Genomic DNA, 21,190 nt, shown 5'->3' with positions numbered 1-21,190 from the left:
GCTCAGGGTGGGTGTCTAAAGTCTGCTCAGGGTTGGTGTCTAAAGTCTGCTCAGGGTGGGTGTCTAACTTCTGCTCAGGGTTGGTGTCTAAAGTCTGCTCAGGGTGGGTGTCTAACTTCTGCTCAGGGTGGGTGTCTAAAGTCTGCTCAGGGTGGGTGTCTAACTTCTGCTCAGGGTTGGTGTCTAAAGTCTGCTCAGGGTGGGTGTCTAACTTCTGCTCAGGGTGGGTGTCTAAAGTCTGCTCAGGGTGGGTGTCTAACTTCTGCTCAGGGTGGGTGTCTAAAGTCTGCTCAGGGTGGGTGTCTAACTTCTGCTCAGGGTTGGTGTCTAAAGTCTGCTCAGGGTTGGTGTCTAAAGTCTGCTCAGGGTTGGTGTCTGAAGTCTGCTCAGGGTTGGTGTCTAACTTCTGCTCAGGGTTGGTGTCTAAAGTCTGCTCAGGGTGGGTGTCTAAAGTCTGCTCAGGGTTGGTGTCTAAAGTCTGCTCAGGGTTGGTGTCTAACTTCTGCTCAGGGTGGGTGTCTAAAGTCTGCTCAGGGTTGGTGTCTAAAGTCTGCTCAGGGTGGGTGTCTAAAGTCTGCTCAGGGTTGGTGTCTAAAGTCTGCTCAGGGTGGGTGTCTAAAGTCTGCTCAGGGTTGGTGTCTAACTTCTGCTCAGGGTGGGTGTCTAAAGTCTGCTCAGGGTTGGTGTCTAAAGTCTGCTCAGGGTGGGTGTCTAAAGTCTGCTCAGGGTTGGTGTCTAAAGTCTGCTCAGGGTGGGTGTCTAAAGTCTGCTCAGGGTTGGTGTCTAAAGTCTGCTCAGGGTTGGTGTCTAAAGTCTGCTCAGGGTTGGTGTCTAAAGTCTGCTCAGGGTTGGTGTCTAAAGTCTGCTCAGGGTTGGTGTCTAAAGTCTGCTCAGGGTGGGTGTCTAACTTCTGCTCAGGGTTGGTGTCTAAAGTCTGCTCAGGGTTGGTGTCTAAAGTCTGCTCAGGGTTGGTGTCTAAAGTCTGCTCAGGGTGGGTGTCTAAAGTCTGCTCAGGGTTGGTGTCTAAAGTCTGCTCAGGGTGGGTGTCTAAAGTCTGCTCAGGGTTGGTGTCTAACTTCTGCTCAGGGTTGGTGTCTAACTTCTGCTCAGGGTTGGTGTCTAAAGTCTGCTCAGGGTTGGTGTCTAAAGTCTGCTCAGGGTTGGTGTCTAAAGTCTGCTCAGGGTGGGTGTCTAACTTCTGCTCAGGGTTGGTGTCTAAAGTCTGCTCAGGGTTGGTGTCTAAAGTCTGCTCAGGGTGGGTGTCTAAAGTCTGCTCAGGGTGGGTGTCTAACTTCTGCTCAGGGTTGGTGTCTAAAGTCTGCTCAGGGTTGGTGTCTAAAGTCTGCTCAGGGTTGGTGTCTAAAGTCTGCTCAGGGTTGGTGTCTAACTTCTGCTCAGGGTTGGTGTCTAAAGTCTGCTCAGGGTTGGTGTCTAAAGTCTGCTCAGGGTGGGTGTCTAACTTCTGCTCAGGGTTGGTGTCTAAAGTCTGCTCAGGGTGGGAGTCTAACTTCTGCTCAGGGTTGGTGTCTAAAGTCTGCTCAGGGTTGGTGTCTAAAGTCTGCTCAGGGTTGGTGTCTAAAGTCTGCTCAGGGTTGGTGTCTAAAGTCTGTTCAGGGTTGGTGTCTAACTTCTGCTCAGGGTGGGTGTCTAACTTCTGCTCAGGGTTGGTGTCTAAAGTCTGCTCAGGGTTGGTGTCTAAAGTCTGCTCAGGGTGGGTGTCTAACTTCTGCTCAGGGTTGGTGTCTAAAGTCTGCTCAGGGTTGGTGTCTGAAGTCTGCTCAGGGTTGGTGTCTAACGTCTGCTCAGGGTTGGTGTCTGAAGTCTGCTCAGGGTTGGTGTCTAACTTCTGCTCAGGGTTGGTGTCTAAAGTCTGCTCAGGGTTGGTGTCTAAAGTCTGCTCAGGGTGGGTGTCTAAAGTCTGCTCAGGGTGGGTGTCTAAAGTCTGCTCAGGGTTGGTGTCTAAAGTCTGCTCAGGGTTGGTGTCTAACTTCTGCTCAGGGTGGGTGTCTAAAGTCTGCTCAGGGTTGGTGTCTAAAGTCTGCTCAGGGTGGGTGTCTAAAGTCTGCTCAGGGTGGGTGTCTAAAGTCTGCTCAGGGTTGGTGTCTAAAGTCTGCTCAGGGTGGGTGTCTGAAGTCTGCTCAGGGTTGGTGTCTAACTTCTGCTCAGGGTTGGTGTCTAAAGTCTGCTCAGGGTTGGTGTCTAAAGTCTGCTCAGGGTGGGTGTCTAAAGTCTGCTCAGGGTGGGTGTCTAAAGTCTGCTCAGGGTTGGTGTCTAAAGTCTGCTCAGGGTTGGTGTCTAAAGTCTGCTCAGGGTTGGTGTCTAACTTCTGCTCAGGGTTGGTGTCTAAAGTCTGCTCAGGGTTGGTGTCTAAAGTCTGCTCAGGGTGGGTGTCTAACTTCTGCTCAGGGTTGGTGTCTAAAGTCTGCTCAGGGTGGGAGTCTAACTTCTGCTCAGGGTTGGTGTCTAAAGTCTGCTCAGGGTTGGTGTCTAAAGTCTGCTCAGGGTTGGTGTCTAAAGTCTGCTCAGGGTTGGTGTCTAAAGTCTGTTCAGGGTTGGTGTCTAACTTCTGCTCAGGGTGGGTGTCTAACTTCTGCTCAGGGTTGGTGTCTAAAGTCTGCTCAGGGTTGGTGTCTAAAGTCTGCTCAGGGTGGGTGTCTAACTTCTGCTCAGGGTTGGTGTCTAAAGTCTGCTCAGGGTTGGTGTCTGAAGTCTGCTCAGGGTTGGTGTCTAACGTCTGCTCAGGGTTGGTGTCTGAAGTCTGCTCAGGGTTGGTGTCTAACTTCTGCTCAGGGTTGGTGTCTAAAGTCTGCTCAGGGTTGGTGTCTAAAGTCTGCTCAGGGTGGGTGTCTAAAGTCTGCTCAGGGTGGGTGTCTAAAGTCTGCTCAGGGTTGGTGTCTAAAGTCTGCTCAGGGTTGGTGTCTAACTTCTGCTCAGGGTGGGTGTCTAAAGTCTGCTCAGGGTTGGTGTCTAAAGTCTGCTCAGGGTGGGTGTCTAAAGTCTGCTCAGGGTGGGTGTCTAAAGTCTGCTCAGGGTTGGTGTCTAAAGTCTGCTCAGGGTGGGTGTCTAAAGTCTGCTCAGGGTTGGTGTCTAAAGTCTGCTCAGGGTTGGTGTCTAAAGTCTGCTCAGGGTGGGTGTCTAAAGTCTGCTCAGGGTGGGTGTCTAAAGTCTGCTCAGGGTTGGTGTCTAAAGTCTGCTCAGGGTGGGTGTCTAACTTCTGCTCAGGGTTGGTGTCTAAAGTCTGCTCAGGGTTGGTGTCTAAAGTCTGCTCAGGGTTGGTGTCTAAAGTCTGCTCAGGGTTGGTGTCTAAAGTCTGCTCAGGGTGGGTGTCTAACTTCTGCTCAGGGTTGGTGTCTAAAGTCTGCTCAGGGTTGGTGTCTAAAGTCTGCTCAGGGTTGGTGTCTAAAGTCTGCTCAGGGTGGGTGTCTAAAGTCTGCTCAGGGTTGGTGTCTAAAGTCTGCTCAGGGTGGGTGTCTAACTTCTGCTCAGGGTTGGTGTCTAAAGTCTGCTCAGGGTTGGTGTCTAAAGTCTGCTCAGGGTGGGTGTCTAACTTCTGCTCAGGGTTGGTGTCTAAAGTCTGCTCAGGGTTGGTGTCTAAAGTCTGCTCAGGGTGGGTGTCTAAAGTCTGCTCAGGGTGGGTGTCTAACTTCTGCTCAGGGTTGGTGTCTAAAGTCTGCTCAGGGTTGGTGTCTAAAGTCTGCTCAGGGTTGGTGTCTAAAGTCTGCTCAGGGTTGGTGTCTAACTTCTGCTCAGGGTTGGTGTCTAAAGTCTGCTCAGGGTTGGTGTCTAAAGTCTGCTCAGGGTGGGTGTCTAACTTCTGCTCAGGGTTGGTGTCTAAAGTCTGCTCAGGGTGGGTGTCTAACTTCTGCTCAGGGTTGGTGTCTAACTTCTGCTCAGGGTGGGTGTCTAAAGTCTGCTCAGGGTGGGTGTCTAACTTCTGCTCAGGGTTGGTGTCTAAAGTCTGCTCAGGGTTGGTGTCTAAAGTCTGCTCAGGGTGGGTGTCTAACTTCTGCTCAGGGTTGGTGTCTAAAGTCTGCTCAGGGTGGGAGTCTAACTTCTGCTCAGGGTTGGTGTCTAAAGTCTGCTCAGGGTTGGTGTCTAAAGTCTGCTCAGGGTTGGTGTCTAAAGTCTGCTCAGGGTTGGTGTCTAAAGTCTGTTCAGGGTTGGTGTCTAACTTCTGCTCAGGGTGGGTGTCTAACTTCTGCTCAGGGTTGGTGTCTAAAGTCTGCTCAGGGTTGGTGTCTAAAGTCTGCTCAGGGTGGGTGTCTAACTTCTGCTCAGGGTTGGTGTCTAAAGTCTGCTCAGGGTTGGTGTCTGAAGTCTGCTCAGGGTTGGTGTCTAACGTCTGCTCAGGGTTGGTGTCTGAAGTCTGCTCAGGGTTGGTGTCTAACTTCTGCTCAGGGTTGGTGTCTAAAGTCTGCTCAGGGTGGGTGTCTAAAGTCTGCTCAGGGTTGGTGTCTAAAGTCTGCTCAGGGTTGGTGTCTAACTTCTGCTCAGGGTGGGTGTCTAAAGTCTGCTCAGGGTTGGTGTCTAAAGTCTGCTCAGGGTGGGTGTCTAACTTCTGCTCAGGGTTGGTGTCTAAAGTCTGCTCAGGGTGGGTGTCTAAAGTCTGCTCAGGGTTGGTGTCTAAAGTCTGCTCAGGGTTGGTGTCTAAAGTCTGCTCAGGGTGGGTGTCTAAAGTCTGCTCAGGGTGGGTGTCTAAAGTCTGCTCAGGGTTGGTGTCTAAAGTCTGCTCAGGGTGGGTGTCTAAAGTCTGCTCAGGGTTGGTGTCTAAAGTCTGCTCAGGGTTGGTGTCTAAAGTCTGCTCAGGGTTGGTGTCTAAAGTCTGCTCAGGGTTGGTGTCTAAAGTCTGCTCAGGGTGGGTGTCTAACTTCTGCTCAGGGTTGGTGTCTAAAGTCTGCTCAGGGTTGGTGTCTAAAGTCTGCTCAGGGTTGGTGTCTAAAGTCTGCTCAGGGTGGGTGTCTAAAGTCTGCTCAGGGTTGGTGTCTAAAGTCTGCTCAGGGTGGGTGTCTAACTTCTGCTCAGGGTTGGTGTCTAAAGTCTGCTCAGGGTTGGTGTCTAAAGTCTGCTCAGGGTTGGTGTCTAAAGTCTGCTCAGGGTGGGTGTCTAACTTCTGCTCAGGGTTGGTGTCTAAAGTCTGCTCAGGGTTGGTGTCTAAAGTCTGCTCAGGGTGGGTGTCTAAAGTCTGCTCAGGGTGGGTGTCTAACTTCTGCTCAGGGTTGGTGTCTAAAGTCTGCTCAGGGTTGGTGTCTAAAGTCTGCTCAGGGTTGGTGTCTAAAGTCTGCTCAGGGTTGGTGTCTAACTTCTGCTCAGGGTTGGTGTCTAAAGTCTGCTCAGGGTTGGTGTCTAAAGTCTGCTCAGGGTGGGTGTCTAAAGTCTGCTCAGGGTTGGTGTCTAAAGTCTGCTCAGGGTGGGTGTCTAACTTCTGCTCAGGGTTGGTGTCTAACTTCTGCTCAGGGTTGGTGTCTAACTTCTGCTCAGGGTGGGTGTCTAAAGTCTGCTCAGGGTGGGTGTCTAACTTCTGCTCAGGGTTGGTGTCTAAAGTCTGCTCAGGGTTGGTGTCTAAAGTCTGCTCAGGGTTGGTGTCTGAAATCTGCTCAGGGTTGGTGTCTAACGTCTGCTCAGGGTTGGTGTCTAAAGTCTGCTCAGGGTGGGTGTCTAAAGTCTGCTCAGGGTGGGTGTCTAACTTCTGCTCAGGGTTGGTGTCTAAAGTCTGCTCAGGGTTGGTGTCTAAAGTCTGCTCAGGGTTGGTGTCTAAAGTCTGCTCAGGGTTGGTGTCTAACTTCTGCTCAGGGTTGGTGTCTAAAGTCTGCTCAGGGTTGGTGTCTAAAGTCTGCTCAGGGTGGGTGTCTAACTTCTGCTCAGGGTTGGTGTCTAAAGTCTGCTCAGGGTGGGTGTCTAACTTCTGCTCAGGGTTGGTGTCTAAAGTCTGCTCAGGGTTGGTGTCTAAAGTCTGCTCAGGGTGGGTGTCTAAAGTCTGCTCAGGGTGGGTGTCTAACTTCTGCTCAGGGTTGGTGTCTAAAGTCTGCTCAGGGTTGGTGTCTAAAGTCTGCTCAGGGTTGGTGTCTAAAGTCTGCTCAGGGTTGGTGTCTAACTTCTGCTCAGGGTTGGTGTCTAAAGTCTGCTCAGGGTTGGTGTCTAAAGTCTGCTCAGGGTGGGTGTCTAAAGTCTGCTCAGGGTTGGTGTCTAAAGTCTGCTCAGGGTGGGTGTCTAACTTCTGCTCAGGGTTGGTGTCTAACTTCTGCTCAGGGTTGGTGTCTAACTTCTGCTCAGGGTGGGTGTCTAAAGTCTGCTCAGGGTGGGTGTCTAACTTCTGCTCAGGGTTGGTGTCTAAAGTCTGCTCAGGGTTGGTGTCTAAAGTCTGCTCAGGGTTGGTGTCTGAAATCTGCTCAGGGTTGGTGTCTAACGTCTGCTCAGGGTTGGTGTCTAAAGTCTGCTCAGGGTGGGTGTCTAAAGTCTGCTCAGGGTTGGTGTCTAAAGTCTGCTCAGGGTTGGTGTCTAAAGTCTGCTCAGGGTTGGTGTCTAAAGTCTGCTCAGGGTTGGTGTCTAACTTCTGCTCAGGGTTGGTGTCTAAAGTCTGCTCAGGGTTGGTGTCTAAAGTCTGCTCAGGGTGGGTGTCTAACTTCTGCTCAGGGTTGGTGTCTAAAGTCTGCTCAGGGTGGGTGTCTAACTTCTGCTCAGGGTTGGTGTCTAAAGTCTGCTCAGGGTTGGTGTCTAAAGTCTGCTCAGGGTTGGTGTCTAAAGTCTGCTCAGGGTTGGTGTCTAAAGTCTGTTCAGGGTTGGTGTCTAACTTCTGCTCAGGGTGGGTGTCTAACTTCTGCTCAGGGTTGGTGTCTAAAGTCTGCTCAGGGTTGGTGTCTAAAGTCTGCTCAGGGTGGGTGTCTAACTTCTGCTCAGGGTTGGTGTCTAAAGTCTGCTCAGGGTTGGTGTCTGAAGTCTGCTCAGGGTTGGTGTCTAACGTCTGCTCAGGGTTGGTGTCTGAAGTCTGCTCAGGGTTGGTGTCTAACTTCTGCTCAGGGTTGGTGTCTAAAGTCTGCTCAGGGTGGGTGTCTAAAGTCTGCTCAGGGTGGGTGTCTAAAGTCTGCTCAGGGTTGGTGTCTAAAGTCTGCTCAGGGTTGGTGTCTAACTTCTGCTCAGGGTGGGTGTCTAAAGTCTGCTCAGGGTTGGTGTCTAAAGTCTGCTCAGGGTGGGTGTCTAAAGTCTGCTCAGGGTGGGTGTCTAAAGTCTGCTCAGGGTTGGTGTCTAAAGTCTGCTCAGGGTGGGTGTCTAAAGTCTGCTCAGGGTTGGTGTCTAAAGTCTGCTCAGGGTTGGTGTCTAAAGTCTGCTCAGGGTTGGTGTCTAAAGTCTGCTCAGGGTTGGTGTCTAAAGTCTGCTCAGGGTGGGTGTCTAACTTCTGCTCAGGGTTGGTGTCTAAAGTCTGCTCAGGGTTGGTGTCTAAAGTCTGCTCAGGGTTGGTGTCTAAAGTCTGCTCAGGGTGGGTGTCTAAAGTCTGCTCAGGGTTGGTGTCTAAAGTCTGCTCAGGGTGGGTGTCTAACTTCTGCTCAGGGTTGGTGTCTAAAGTCTGCTCAGGGTTGGTGTCTAAAGTCTGCTCAGGGTTGGTGTCTAAAGTCTGCTCAGGGTGGGTGTCTAAAGTCTGCTCAGGGTGGGTGTCTAACTTCTGCTCAGGGTTGGTGTCTAAAGTCTGCTCAGGGTGGGTGTCTAAAGTCTGCTCAGGGTGGGTGTCTAACTTCTGCTCAGGGTTGGTGTCTAAAGTCTGCTCAGGGTTGGTGTCTAAAGTCTGCTCAGGGTTGGTGTCTAAAGTCTGCTCAGGGTTGGTGTCTAACTTCTGCTCAGGGTTGGTGTCTAAAGTCTGCTCAGGGTTGGTGTCTAAAGTCTGCTCAGGGTGGGTGTCTAACTTCTGCTCAGGGTTGGTGTCTAAAGTCTGCTCAGGGTGGGTGTCTAACTTCTGCTCAGGGTTGGTGTCTAACTTCTGCTCAGGGTGGGTGTCTAAAGTCTGCTCAGGGTGGGTGTCTAACTTCTGCTCAGGGTTGGTGTCTAAAGTCTGCTCAGGGTTGGTGTCTAAAGTCTGCTCAGGGTTGGTGTCTGAAGTCTGCTCAGGGTTGGTGTCTAACGTCTGCTCAGGGTTGGTGTCTGAAGTCTGCTCAGGGTTGGTGTCTAACTTCTGCTCAGGGTTGGTGTCTAAAGTCTGCTCAGGGTGGGTGTCTAAAGTCTGCTCAGGGTGGGTGTCTAAAGTCTGCTCAGGGTTGGTGTCTAAAGTCTGCTCAGGGTTGGTGTCTAACTTCTGCTCAGGGTGGGTGTCTAAAGTCTGCTCAGGGTTGGTGTCTAAAGTCTGCTCAGGGTGGGTGTCTAAAGTCTGCTCAGGGTGGGTGTCTAAAGTCTGCTCAGGGTGGGTGTCTAAAGTCTGCTCAGGGTTGGTGTCTAAAGTCTGCTCAGGGTTGGTGTCTAAAGTCTGCTCAGGGTTGGTGTCTGAAGTCTGCTCAGGGTTGGTGTCTAAAGTCTGCTCAGGGTGGGTGTCTAAAGTCTGCTCAGGGTTGGTGTCTAAAGTCTGCTCAGGGTGGGTGTCTAAAGTCTGCTCAGGGTGGGTGTCTAAAGTCTGCTCAGGGTGGTGTCTAAAGTCTGCTCAGGGTTGGTGTCTAAAGTCTGCTCAGGGTGGGTGTCTAACTTCTGCTCAGGGTTGGTGTCTGAAGTCTGCTCAGGGTTGATGTCTAAAGTCTGCTCAGGGTTGGTGTCTAAAGTCTGCTCAGGGTGGGTGTCTAAAGTCTGCTCAGGGTTGGTGTCTAAAGTCTGCTCAGGGTGGGTGTCTAAAGTCTGCTCAGGGTGGGTGTCTAACTTCTGCTCAGGGTTGGTGTCTAAAGTCTGCTCAGGGTTGGTGTCTAAAGTCTGCTCAGGGTTGGTGTCTAAAGTCTGCTCAGGGTTGGTGTCTAAAGTCTGCTCAGGGTTGGTGTCTAACTTCTGCTCAGGGTTGGTGTCTAAAGTCTGCTCAGGGTTGGTGTCTAAAGTCTGCTCAGGGTGGGTGTCTAACTTCTGCTCAGGGTTGGTGTCTAAAGTCTGCTCAGGGTGGGTGTCTAACTTCTGCTCAGGGTTGGTGTCTAAAGTCTGCTCAGGGTTGGTGTCTAAAGTCTGCTCAGGGTTGGTGTCTAAAGTCTGCTCAGGGTTGGTGTCTAAAGTCTGTTCAGGGTTGGTGTCTAACTTCTGCTCAGGGTGGGTGTCTAACTTCTGCTCAGGGTTGGTGTCTAAAGTCTGCTCAGGGTGGGTGTCTAACTTCTGCTCAGGGTGGGTGTCTAAAGTCTGCTCAGGGTGGGTGTCTAAAGTCTGCTCAGGGTGGGTGTCTAAAGTCTGCTCAGGGTGGGTGTCTAAAGTCTGCTCAGGGTTGGTGTCTAAAGTCTGCTCAGGGTGGGTGTCTAACTTCTGCTCAGGGTTGGTGTCTAAAGTCTGCTCAGGGTGGGTGTCTAACTTCTGCTCAGGGTGGGTGTCTAAAGTCTGCTCAGGGTGGGTGTCTAACTTCTGCTCAGGGTTGGTGTCTAAAGTCTGCTCAGGGTGGGTGTCTAACTTCTGCTCAGGGTGGGTGTCTAAAGTCTGCTCAGGGTGGGTGTCTAACTTCTGCTCAGGGTGGGTGTCTAAAGTCTGCTCAGGGTGGGTGTCTAACTTCTGCTCAGGGTTGGTGTCTAAAGTCTGCTCAGGGTTGGTGTCTAAAGTCTGCTCAGGGTTGGTGTCTGAAGTCTGCTCAGGGTTGGTGTCTAACTTCTGCTCAGGGTTGGTGTCTAAAGTCTGCTCAGGGTGGGTGTCTAAAGTCTGCTCAGGGTTGGTGTCTAAAGTCTGCTCAGGGTTGGTGTCTAACTTCTGCTCAGGGTGGGTGTCTAAAGTCTGCTCAGGGTTGGTGTCTAAAGTCTGCTCAGGGTGGGTGTCTAAAGTCTGCTCAGGGTGGGTGTCTAAAGTCTGCTCAGGGTTGGTGTCTAAAGTCTGCTCAGGGTGGGTGTCTAAAGTCTGCTCAGGGTTGGTGTCTAAAGTCTGCTCAGGGTTGGTGTCTAAAGTCTGCTCAGGGTTGGTGTCTAAAGTCTGCTCAGGGTTGGTGTCTAAAGTCTGCTCAGGGTGGGTGTCTAACTTCTGCTCAGGGTTGGTGTCTAAAGTCTGCTCAGGGTTGGTGTCTAAAGTCTGCTCAGGGTGGGTGTCTAAAGTCTGCTCAGGGTTGGTGTCTAAAGTCTGCTCAGGGTGGGTGTCTAAAGTCTGCTCAGGGTTGGTGTCTAACTTCTGCTCAGGGTTGGTGTCTAACTTCTGCTCAGGGTTGGTGTCTAAAGTCTGCTCAGGGTTGGTGTCTAAAGTCTGCTCAGGGTTGGTGTCTAAAGTCTGCTCAGGGTTGGTGTCTAAAGTCTGCTCAGGGTGGGTGTCTAAAGTCTGCTCAGGGTGGGTGTCTAACTTCTGCTCAGGGTTGGTGTCTAAAGTCTGCTCAGGGTGGGTGTCTAAAGTCTGCTCAGGGTTGGTGTCTAAAGTCTGCTCAGGGTTGGTGTCTAAAGTCTGCTCAGGGTTGGTGTCTAACTTCTGCTCAGGGTTGGTGTCTAAAGTCTGCTCAGGGTTGGTGTCTAAAGTCTGCTCAGGGTTGGTGTCTAAAGTCTGCTCAGGGTTGGTGTCTAACTTCTGCTCAGGGTTGGTGTCTAAAGTCTGCTCAGGGTGGGTGTCTAAAGTCTGCTCAGGGTTGGTGTCTAAAGTCTGCTCAGGGTTGGTGTCTAAAGTCTGCTCAGGGTTGGTGTCTAACTTCTGCTCAGGGTTGGTGTCTAAAGTCTGCTCAGGGTTGGTGTCTAAAGTCTGCTCAGGGTGGGTGTCTAACTTCTGCTCAGGGTTGGTGTCTAAAGTCTGCTCAGGGTGGGTGTCTAACTTCTGCTCAGGGTTGGTGTCTAAAGTCTGCTCAGGGTTGGTGTCTAAAGTCTGCTCAGGGTTGGTGTCTAAAGTCTGCTCAGGGTTGGTGTCTAAAGTCTGTTCAGGGTTGGTGTCTAACTTCTGCTCAGGGTGGGTGTCTAACTTCTGCTCAGGGTGGGTGTCTAACTTCTGCTCAGGGTTGGTGTCTAAAGTCTGCTCAGGGTTGGTGTCTAAAGTCTGCTCAGGGTGGGTGTCTAACTTCTGCTCAGGGTTGGTGTCTAAAGTCTGCTCAGGGTTGGTGTCTGAAGTCTGCTCAGGGTTGGTGTCTAACGTCTGCTCAGGGTTGGTGTCTGAAGTCTGCTCAGGGTTGGTGTCTAACTTCTGCTCAGGGTTGGTGTCTAAAGTCTGCTCAGGGTGGGTGTCTAAAGTCTGCTCAGGGTGGGTGTCTAAAGTCTGCTCAGGGTTGGTGTCTAAAGTCTGCTCAGGGTTGGTGTCTAACTTCTGCTCAGGGTGGGTGTCTAAAGTCTGCTCAGGGTTGGTGTCTAAAGTCTGCTCAGGGTGGGTGTCTAAAGTCTGCTCAGGGTGGGTGTCTAAAGTCTGCTCAGGGTTGGTGTCTAAAGTCTGCTCAGGGTGGGTGTCTAAAGTCTGCTCAGGGTTGGTGTCTAAAGTCTGCTCAGGGTTGGTGTCTAAAGTCTGCTCAGGGTGGGTGTCTAAAGTCTGCTCAGGGTTGGTGTCTAAAGTCTGCTCAGGGTTGGTGTCTAAAGTCTGCTCAGGGTGGGTGTCTAACTTCTGCTCAGGGTTGGTGTCTAAAGTCTGCTCAGGGTTGGTGTCTAAAGTCTGCTCAGGGTTGGTGTCTAAAGTCTGCTCAGGGTGGGTGTCTAAAGTCTGCTCAGGGTTGGTGTCTAAAGTCTGCTCAGGGTGGGTGTCTAACTTCTGCTCAGGGTTGGTGTCTAAAGTCTGCTCAGGGTTGGTGTCTAAAGTCTGCTCAGGGTTGGTGTCTAAAGTCTGCTCAGGGTGGGTGTCTAACTTCTGCTCAGGGTTGGTGTCTAAAGTCGGCTCAGGGTTGGTGTCTAAAGTCTGCTCAGGGTGGGTGTCTAAAGTCTGCTCAGGGTGGGTGTCTAACTTCTGCTCAGGGTTGGTGTCTAAAGTCTGCTCAGGGTTGGTGTCTAAAGTCTGCTCAGGGTTGGTGTCTAAAGTCTGCTCAGGGTTGGTGTCTAACTTCTGCTCAGGGTTGGTGTCTAAAGTCTGCTCAGGGTTGGTGTCTAAAGTCTGCTCAGGGTGGGTGTCTAACTTCTGCTCAGGGTTGGTGTCTAAAGTCTGCTCAGGGTGGGTGTCTAACTTCTGCTCAGGGTGGGTGTCTAACTTCTGCTCAGGGTGGGTGTCTAAAGTCTGCTCAGGGTGGGTGTCTAACTTCTGCTCAGGGTTGGTGTCTAAAGTCTGCTCAGGGTTGGTGTCTAAAGTCTGCTCAGGGTTGGTGTCTGAAGTCTGCTCAGGGTTGGTGTCTAACGTCTGCTCAGGGTTGGTGTCTGAAGTCTGCTCAGGGTTGGTGTCTAACTTCTGCTCAGGGTTGGTGTCTAAAGTCTGCTCAGGGTGGGTGTCTAAAGTCTGCTCAGGGTGGGTGTCTAAAGTCTGCTCAGGGTTGGTGTCTAAAGTCTGCTCAGGGTTGGTGTCTAACTTCTGCTCAGGGTGGGTGTCTAAAGTCTGCTCAGGGTTGGTGTCTAAAGTCTGCTCAGGGTGGGTGTCTAAAGTCTGCTCAGGGTGGGTGTCTAAAGTCTGCTCAGGGTTGGTGTCTAAAGTCTGCTCAGGGTGGGTGTCTAAAGTCTGCTCAGGGTTGGTGTCTAAAGTCTGCTCAGGGTTGGTGTCTAAAGTCTGCTCAGGGTTGGTGTCTGAAGTCTGCTCAGGGTTGGTGTCTAAAGTCTGCTCAGGGTGGGTGTCTAAAGTCTGCTCAGGGTTGGTGTCTAAAGTCTGCTCAGGGTTGGTGTCTAAAGTCTGCTCAGGGTGGGTGTCTAAAGTCTGCTCAGGGTTGGTGTCTAAAGTCTGCTCAGGGTGGGTGTCTAAAGTCTGCTCAGGGTTGGTGTCTAAAGTCTGCTCAGGGTTGGTGTCTAAAGTCTGCTCAGGGTTGGTGTCTAAAGTCTGCTCAGGGTGGGTGTCTAAAGTCTGCTCAGGGTTGGTGTCTAAAGTCTGCTCAGGGTTGGTGTCTAACTTCTGCTCAGGGTGGGTGTCTAAAGTCTGCTCAGGGTGGGTGTCTAAAGTCTGCTCAGGGTGGGTGTCTAAAGTCTGCTCAGGGTTGGTGTCTAACTTCTGCTCAGGGTTGGTGTCTAACTTCTGCTCAGGGTGGGTGTCTAACTTCTGCTCAGGGTTGGTGTCTAAAGTCTGCTCAGGGTTGGTGTCTAACTTCTGCTCAGGGTTGGTGTCTAAAGTCTGCTCAGGGTGGGTGTCTAAAGTCTGCTCAGGGTTGGTGTCTAACTTCTGCTCAGGGTGGGTGTCTAACTTCTGCTCAGGGTTGGTGTCTAAAGTCTGCTCAGGGTTGGTGTCTAACTTCTGCTCAGGGTGGGTGTCTAAAGTCTGCTCAGGGTGGGTGTCTAAAGTCTGCTCAGGGTTGGTGTCTAAAGTCTGCTCAGGGTTGGTGTCTAACTTCTGCTCAGGGTTGGTGTCTAAAGTCTGCTCAGGGTTGGTGTCTAAAGTCTGCTCAGGGTTGGTGTCTAAAGTCTGCTCAGGGTTGGTGTCTAACTTCTGCTCAGGGTTGGTGTCTAAAGTCTGCTCAGGGTGGGTGTCTAAAGTCTGCTCAGGGTGGGTGTCTAAGGTTTTTCTGAAGTAGTTTCAACAAGGCGGCATACACTACAGATGGTAAACAACATCGTTTTTCATCTTTAGAAGACGTTTAAAGCTTGATTCTTGTCAATACCAAATGTGACAGTCTAATATAACCTTTTTTTATTTATTTTTTTATTTTTTATCTTTGAATGAATGAATGAATGAATGAATGAAAACTTTATTAACAGATTGCAGAATGGGTACAGTACAGTACAGCTCAATACATACAATTGTTAAGGGGATGCAGACCAGAGAAAGACTTTCGTCTTGTTTACATCAGGGTCCCCCATTTTCAATTCATCGTAACATATATGACATACATGACATACAGATAGACAGTACTGCTACATCTATACATTTATGACATACCAGATTTGCAATTACAGTACTGTTTGTGATACAAAAAGAGTCCAGAAAGAAAAGAGTATATACATTAGGCGTAGAAACTGTACATTGGATTGGGTAGGTGGGGGTGGGGGGGGACTGTACATTGGAGGTGGTTGGGGGGGGGGGGGGGGGGGGGGGTTGGGTAGGAGTGGGGGGGGGGGGGGTTTCTCCCATCCCAATGTTAGTCGTTATGCCAATTCCCAATCCCCTTCCTGGTCGCTGCGCACTTACCCCCCACAGTCGGTCTGGGAGAGTGGAGGCTATCACGTGCTTCCTCCGACACACGTCCAGCCAATCAACCGCTTCTTTTCACCTGGCAGCGAGGATTCTCATTGAGAGGGCGTAGCGTGTGGAAGGATCACACTATCCCCCTTAGATCCTATCCGCGCTGAGCAGGCACCCCGACCGAACTGTAGGAGTCGCTGTTTACAACGACCCGGACCCACCCCGCCAGCTTCTCCCACCCTCTAATACAGCCAATTGTATTAGTGTGAACGGCCAGCCAAGCTGGTAACAACCCCGGAGCTGTGAGCTGGATTCGAACAGGCGAATCCAGCCGCTCCGGGGTTTGGTGACGAACGCAATCTCCGTTACGCCACCTGACCGCCCCTAATATAACCATTTCTAAGCATAAATGTCCTCAGAAATAAACCACACTAACACATGCTGGTTCTGGAGACTCCTCCCTTAGATAATCTACATATTTTACACATGTATGGTTTCTTTCCAAGTTGGAACCAAATAATTATGACTGGAACGCATTGAGGTCGTAATTCCGAATTTGCAACTGCGACTATGAATAGAATGCATCGACATTTATACAATAATAATACTCACACGTTGGGTCATTAACACTTTGAATGCCCATAACGAATATTCTCGGGTTTACCCCCCGCGGGTTGAATGCCCATAATGTTTTTTTTTCTTTTTATTAGCGATCTGAATTCATATTTCATCAACCGAGTCTACCGTTGGTAAATCAGCCACCCCAGGCGCTCAGATGTGAAAAAAGCGCCCCCTATCGTCTCCCAGATGGTAATTCACCCTTTTGGATTGGACTCAATGAAAATGCATGGGGGAAAAAAACCCGGACTCCACATTTTACTTCTCACGCATGTAACCGGGGACGATCAGCTTCACGCTGGACCCTCAGCACAGTGTGGTTACTGTGTTTTACAGTATACGCGTGGGATCAATAAAAGGATAGATTTTTGGAATGGTCGATCAGGAATTGGAATAATCCATTTGGATACCATCTGATCTCAGGTAAGGAATCTATTTTACCAGTCTTAGGTAATCAGACCTTTTTTCACGGAGATATAAGCTTTCCCCCTATATGTGATATGGCTGTTTTGACTGTGAGAGTGATCAGGAAATAAGAAAATCGATTTTCAGCGCGCGGCACCAGCGTGCATACGTACACATATACTATCAATAATCTAGCGTTTATTTGAAAACTATTCATAAATAGGCAGAACAATGACAACGTTCTAGAATATTACAGTACATCAGCGTTTATCAGGGATTATTTTTTTCTTCTTGAAAACGAGGGCTTTTCAAAATGCTATAAAAACGGAAATGAACCGATAAAAAAACAATCCGCTTCGACAATGTTGACTGGAAATGGGTCATTGATAATGCGACAGGCAGATTAGACACATAGCCATAATTTAAAACATAGATTAGGCGATATTAACGTTAACATTGAAGTGGTTGCTGGGCATTCAAGGGGGTAAAAAGGAAAACACGGCCGGCGCTGAAAGTGTTAATATACACCGACACTCCTTCTATTGCAACAATGCGACAACATATAGCAAAACAAGATTTCCATTGGCTAATATAAGTAAATACAAAATATAGGAGATACCACTTTATTGATCCCCTATCATCATAGAATAATCGCATCATAAAAGACGTCATATATATATCAATAATAATTTCTACTGGCTCACCGCAAGGCTGTGTTCTTTATTCTCTTCTTTTTGTTTTATACACAAACGATTGTCTTAGCAAATATACAAATCACCATATTGTAAAATTAGCTGATGACAGTATTATCCTATCTCTTCTCAGTCAGTCAGATAAATCACACGGAACCATAATGCAAGACTTTGTAGACTGGTGTGATGGCTGTTTTCTGGATTTAAATGTATCCAAAACCAAAGAAGTGATTATCTCACCAAAACACATAGAAGTCACCCCAACAAGCATCCACAGAGCTGAGGTGGAAATTGTCCATAACTATAAATACTTAGGAACTGTGTTTGATGAAAAACTTACATTTAGTGACAACACAGGTGTTATAATAAAAAAGGCTCATCAGCGCCTGTACTGTCTTCGCAAACTAAACTCCTTTGGAGTCGACCAGAGAATTCTGACAATGTTTTATTCTTCCTTTATTGAGAGTATTTTAACCTTTTCATTTGTATGCTGGTTCACATCCCTCTGTCAAAGAGACAAGAACAAACTGCAAGGTAGGGATGCCCCGATCACGTTTTTTGCCACCGATCACCGATCGTCGTGAGCCATATCGGCCGATACCGATCCGATACCGATCGTTTTTGATTAAAAAGAAATTAAAAATTATTTTATATAAAATTTTTTTTTTTTTTTTTTTAATAAAATATATATATTATATAATTAGACTTGTACTTGTATTATCTGCGAGACATCGCCACCACGCAACAAGTCAAAATGCTCGCTATCTGCAAACAGCTCCACTGTCTGTGTGTACTCTAGTAGCCTCCAGCTACCAAAAAGGATTCTCCGGCGCTGCAGCTGGACCCTATTGGTAACGTTATGCTTTGGTCATTTAACATTCAGCAAGCCCTCAGCTCGAATACGCATTCAATCAATGTTATAAGACATTGATATCAGGAGCTATCTGTAGCTACTGCTAGCCGGCTAGATGACGTTAAGACAACTATTTAGTTCAATCGGACATTTCGTTTTGAACAGTGAACTAACGTCAGCTAACGCGAGCTAACGCGAGCTAACGGAGGTATCAACATGCACTACAAGACTTGCTGGAGCATTTGTTGATATCAGGAGCTATCGGTAGCTAGCCGGCTAAATACCGTTAGACAATGCCTACTAAAGGTGAATAGTTGACTGGGTAATTTTGTTTAAACAGTAACGATAGCTAGGTAGCTAACGTTAGCTCAGGTCGAATGCACTACAGACTCGAGCAGAGGAGCCGCACCTCTTTGTTTACAAACTCTACACGGGTACGGGCGGGGCTAGGGAGGAGGAGCAGTTTGCAGGTCCTGTGCGTCTGAGACAAGCGAGTGAGATATCCACTTGATCAGTTTCCGCGATCGGCGAATATGACTAATTATCGGAATTCCCCGATCGCATATTTATACTAATTATCGGCCGATAACGATCGGTGGCCGATCGATCGGGGCATCCCTACTGCAAGGTGTTGTCAACCTTAGCTCAAGTTTACAATGCCCAAGAAAGCATGCTCAAGAAAGCACACAAAATAATTGCTGACCCCACACATGTCCTTCATGTGTGTGTTGACCTGCTGCCCTCAGGAAAGTGCTTTAGACAGCCTGCCTGCAAAACAAACCGAAGGAAATGTGGGTTTGTTCCAGAGTACAAGGAAAGGTCCGTTTACAAACGTGCACCCCTTGACCCCTTGATTTTAATATTTTTAATATTTTTGACGAAAGTGCACTTTTTATAATGACCAAATCTATTTATTCATCTATTTATCTATCTATTGGACTGACAGATCAACAATGTAGGGATCCCATTCTGGCAGTGTCATGTCTTTTATACTTTGAAGTGTCATGTATGTCTCTTGTCCCTGTTTTGTCCTGTTCTGTCTTGAATGTATAGGAATGCAGCTGTTTGTGATATCATGCCTTAAATTGCCCCTTGCGGGACTAATAAAGTGTTTTGAATTTAATTGAATAATACAACATAGTTAGCGACACATTTCAGATGACGTTAATGAGCCTAACTGCCTTTCATAATAGTGTAGCATTCATTCTCAACACATACATTGTACTGTATATATTATAATTGTATATCTGTGTGTTCGTATTGTTGACTACCTGCATGTTGGATCTGTGGAGCTGGGTTTCCCCTCGGGATCAATTGATTGAAAATTGTATTAACAGATTGCAGAATGGGTACAATACAGTACAGCTCAATACACACAATTGTTAAGGGGATGCAGACCAGAGAAAGACTTTCGTCTTGTTTACATCAGGGTCCCCCATTTTCAATTAATCATAACATTTATGACATACACGACATACAGATAGACAGTACTGCTACATCTATACATTTATGACATACCAGATTTACAAATACAGTACTGTTTGTGATACAAAAAGTCCAGAAAGTGTATACCAATACTTACTTCTATTCTATCAGAAACTATTTCCTCCTACGTTAATAACCTACATGTGTTGTCCGTGTTGCCGTTCTGCTGCCATCCATATATAACAGTAGAACAGTGTGTATGATCGTGTTGTTATATTATATAATATTCTATATCTGTGTTGTTGTGATCTGGTGTTGTTTACCTGCAGGATGAGTCTCTCTTCTTGTCGTCACGTCACTCAGGGTGTCACTCGGAGCCCATGGTGTCCTGTGTATATATATATTTATATATATATATACTATAGTGTCTCAAAACTCAGAGACGTCCGGTGGTGCCGCAGTAAACAAGAAGATAATCCAACGATAAACAGAAAGGTGTTCAGTTCGCTGCGTCTTCTCGCTTCCTTTGTGTCGCCGCCATGTTTGTGGATCTGACGTCACATCCGCTCCACGAGACACGGTCACGTGACTGACCGCTGGTCAACAACAACACTGACCTTTGACCCAGGCAGTCACATGACTGAATGAATGAATGATTGAATGACAGTTTTATTTAACAGATTGCAGAATGGGTACAATACAGTACGGCTCAATACATACAATTGTTAAGGGGATGCAGACCAGAGAAAGACTTTCGTCTTGTTCACATCAGGGTCCCCCATTTTCAATTCATAGTGACATTTATGACATACACGACATACACAACATACATGACATCATGACATTTATGGCATAGGGACATGACATACAGGTATATAGTACTGCTACATTTGTGATATTCAAATATACAGTACTGTTACCCAGAGATCCTAACAGAGAATATTATACATGACGCCCTCCGCTAACGATTCTTTTTTATTTCAGAAAACATTTGGTAAGCACTGGGTGTCACAAGTGTACCAATCTGCTTTTTCTTCCAAAGCAAGAGGGGTTGCTATTTTATTTAGTAAATCTGTCCCATTTCAAATGACCACGGTAGTCTCCGACCCCGGAGGCAGATATGTCATGGTGTCTGGTAGCATTAATTCACTACCAATAACATGCCTGAATATTTATGGTCCTAACATTGACGACCCAAGCTTTTTTCGTAAAATATTTGACATAATCCCTGATCTGAATACCACCAACTTGATTTTAGGTGGAGATTTTAATTGCTATCTAGATCCCTATCTTGATCGTACGTCCACTCGTCCGCCTCCGACCATTAATTCCGTTGGAGTACTAAACAATTTAATGCGTTCTATGAACATAGTTGACATATGGAGATTGCAGCACCCTACAGACAGGGATTATTCTTTCTTTTCCCACGTCCACAAATCGTATACAAGAATAGATTATTTTCTTGTCGATGCTAAATTTATATCTAGTGTGCTGCAAACTAAATATCATAGCATCCTTATTTCAGATCATGCGCCAATCACTATGTTGGTAAAGCTGGCACTGCCACAGACGCGATACAGTTGGCGCTTCAACCCCTCTTTGCTCTCGGAGAAAGCATTTCGGGATCAAATGAGATCTCGACTCATTGAGTTTATGGAGACTAATGATACCGGTGATGTCTCCGACGCTACACTATGGGAGTCTCTTAAGGTGGTATTGAGAGGGCACATTATATCTTATGAAGCCTTTGGAAAGAGAGAAAGACGTAAGCGCCTGGCTGAGATTGAGGCACGGCTCCCCTCGCTGGAGCAGGTTTACAGACTATCACAATCCCAAATGGACTTAAATAACATTTTAAAATTGAAGTATGAATACAATTCTATTCTGGGCAAGCAGGTTAGTACCCTCCTCCTTAAACTCAGACAGAAGCACTTTGAACTAAGTGATAAACCAGACAGACTGTTGGCTAGGCAGCTGAGGGGTGTACAGGCCAGCCAGGCAATTCATAATATCAAATCTATATCGGGCAGCTTGCTGACTAACCCTAAAGACATAAATTACCGTTTTAAAGAATTTTATACTGGCCTTTATACCTCTAGATGCCATGCCCCAGACTCTGAGGTTGAGAGCTTCCTGGACAATATTGATATGCCAGTGCTTAGTGATAAGGCAAGGGATGAGCTAGATGCTGATTTCAGCCTGCAGGAAATAACAAGTGCAATAAAGTCTTTCCCTAGCGGGAAGGCCGCTGGCCCGGATGGGTATGGGGCGGAGTTTTATAAAGCTTACAGTGACATTTTGGCCCCTCTACTTCTTAGAATGATTCAACATTCTATCACTAATAATGTCTTCCCTGACTCCCTTTACGAAGCAAATGTGTGCCTTTTACTCAAGAAAGGTAGGGATGGGACTGATTCAGCAGGGTTCCGGCCTATAAGTTTGTTAAATTTTGACCAAAAGACAGTTGCCAAGGTGTTGGCCACTAGGTTGGCTCAGCATGTCGGATCTCTCGTCCACTCCGACCAAACGGGATTCATTCCTGGCAGGCTTGCTTTTTCTAATATTCGGAAATTACTAAACATATTGTACTCTAACCAAAGAAAGGACACTAAGCCGGCGATCATATCACTTGACGCTGAAAAGGCATTCGACCAGATCGAATGGAAATATATGTTCAGTGTCCTCCAGCGCTTTGGTTTCGGTGACAGGTTTCGTTCTCTTATTGGAATGTTGTATGCTCATCCCAGAGCTTCCATTCTTACCAATTCTGATAGATCTGACTCCTTCCCACTCCATCGCGGCACCCGACAAGGATGTTGTATTAGTCCCTTACTGTTCAATTTAGCCCTCGAACCCCTGGCTATCAGTATCAGGAGTCATCCCAACATCACAGGAATAAAGTTGGGAAAGTATGAGAGCCGTA

General features: G+C 48.0%; 1 protein-coding gene across 2 annotated transcripts in view; it reads right to left on the bottom strand.

Annotated features, from left to right (window-relative positions):
* spns1 (SPNS lysolipid transporter 1, lysophospholipid) overlaps positions 1-18,798 on the bottom strand; it is a 117,296-nt gene extending 98,498 nt beyond the window's left edge. For both annotated transcript variants that reach the window (XM_084326576.1, XM_084326577.1), the window contains exon 1: positions 18,591-18,798. The gene's annotated coding sequence lies outside the window, so the exon portion shown is untranslated. The remainder of the gene's footprint in view (positions 1-18,590) is intronic.
* Positions 18,799-21,190: the final 2,392 nt, after the last annotated feature.

The sequence above is a fragment of the Notolepis coatsorum genome (genome assembly GCF_963971535.1).
Source record: "Notolepis coatsorum genome assembly, chromosome: 12".
In the NCBI taxonomy this organism is placed as follows: domain Eukaryota; kingdom Metazoa; phylum Chordata; class Actinopteri; order Aulopiformes; family Paralepididae; genus Notolepis; species Notolepis coatsorum.
Note: the sequence above shows the minus strand (reverse complement) of the source record. Positions and strands in the feature narration are given on the sequence as shown.